This window comes from Pteropus vampyrus, unplaced genomic scaffold, assembly GCF_000151845.1.
Source record: "Pteropus vampyrus isolate Shadow unplaced genomic scaffold, Pvam_2.0 Scaffold50, whole genome shotgun sequence".
Classification (NCBI taxonomy): Eukaryota; Metazoa; Chordata; class Mammalia; order Chiroptera; family Pteropodidae; genus Pteropus; species Pteropus vampyrus.
In genome coordinates, this window is record NW_011888831.1 from 2,205,943 (window position 1) to 2,208,126 (window position 2,184).

The window sequence follows — 2,184 nt, forward strand, 5'->3', positions numbered from 1 at the left end:
GATGGCGGAGGGCTGTCAGTGAAGCCTCCCCAAGGAAACGGTGTTGAGACTGAGCTCTGAGCACAAAGTAGGAGGGAGTCAGGTGAACAAGCAGAGGGAATAGGGTACGACAAGGATAAAGAAATGGGCGCTGGTTATGTGTTCTCCAAAGTCCTGTTAAGAAACTACTTATCTTAAGGACAATGGGAAGCCATTCAATGGAGGCGAAGCTGTGATGAGATTTACATTTTAAGATCATTCTGGTGACAGTGTAAAGAATAAATTAGAGAAGGTCAACAGTGCAGGCCTGGAAATCAGTTTTAGAAGGTAATTGTTCTAATCCAAGTAAGAAATGATATGAACCAGATAAGGTTAGAACTAGATAAGGTTACAGGGCAGGGTGGATGGAGAAAACTGGGATCAAGAGATACAGAAATCTTCCCTATATATAAAGAGCTCTTAAAAATCAAGGAGAATAAAAAATAGAAAAATGGACAAAAGACATAAACAGAGAGTTCATAAAGATATATAAATGGCCCATAAATATGAAAATATGTTCATCTTCACTCATAAGGGAAATACAAATTGCAACTACACTGATACCATGTCATCTATGAGACTGACAAAAGTTCAGAAGTCTGACAGAACTTAGGGAAAAAGTAAGTTGGGGGAAAAAAACACATTCTCATATGTCACTAGTAGGAGTACAAAATGGTGCAACCCCTACAGAGGGGCATTTGATGATATCTAACGAAATTGGTGTTTACTCTTTGATTGACCTAGCAATCTCTTTTCTGGGATTTAACCCTGAAAATGTGAAACAGCATATGCACACAGCCGTCCACTGCAGCACTGCTTGTAATAGTAAAATATTGGAAACAACCGAGATGTCTTTCCATAGGGAGACGTATTAAAAAAACTATGAACTATCCACGCAGTGGAGGACCATGCAGCCATTTTTTAAAGATAAAGAGGATCTCTATGAAGTGATTTTGCTTGTTAAAGAAAATAAAAAGCAAAATACACAGAGAGTATATGCTATGCTATCTTTTGTGTAAGAAAGAAAGGAAAATGAAAGCATAAGTATGTAGTTGCTTAATGTTGTGGAAGGAAGGGAGGGAGGGAAGGAGAGATGGAGGAAAAGAAAGAAAGAGGAAGGAGGGAGGGAGGACCAGATACTAAAGGAATGAGGAGGACTGGATGGAGGACTATGAATGGGAGTATACCTTATACCTTTTTATATAGTTTTGACTTTTGAACTAAAAAGTAAAAAATTTACATATTTAAAAAAAAAACCTAAACTAGTGAAAAAACCCTCCATCTCAATTGAATATAAACAGAAACAAATGAATCACATATCGAATTCATAACATGACTTCAAAGAGAAAAAAATAATGCAAGTAATTTTTGAAACCAATATCCTGCACACCCTAAGAAGATGCATTCTAGGGGGAAAGAGGACTGCAAAGGAATCCTGCACTTTATTTAGTGGCTTTGTTATTGGCAGTGGCATCCACGTTAAATTTTTGAAAATGTTGTCTGTGTATTGTAGTATAGAAGAAATATGTAAATATATTGAAATTGTTGGAAATTAGAACTGTTAGAGAAATAAATATAAATATGGACTATAAGAAAGAGGAAAGCATAGATGAATCCTGTGGTCTTAGATTTATACTGGTGGCATTGATATGCTTGAAAGCATCTATACATAAAATTTCTTAGCTCCGCTTATTAAAAAGGCCTACAAGCATAACGCCTCGTAGCAATGAACACACCTTGTTTCTGGATCTTGATCGATAAATACAATTCCCCACAAAAAGAGACCAGGATTTCTTGAAGAAATGACTAATTGCAGGGTTAGTGCAAACAAAGTAAAAGGTTGGCCTGGAATAACTTGTGTCAGAAAGCAAAGAAGTGATTGAAGGCAGATGGGAACTTGTCAAAAAGACACAAGAGGTGTCTTCTCCCACTAGACAAACCTGGGACAATTTGAACATCAAAAAGAATGACAGTAAGGTATTACAACACACTGAGTTAAAAAAAAAAAAAAAAAAAGAATCCACAAGTCCTTAGAAATACTCATAAAAATGAGGTAGGAAGAAGGAAAGACTTCCTTTACAGAGGAATACCAGCTAATAAATATAAAAGAAATTATGGAATTTAAATATCACTATTTTCAACTCCCATTATAATTACAGATTCAGG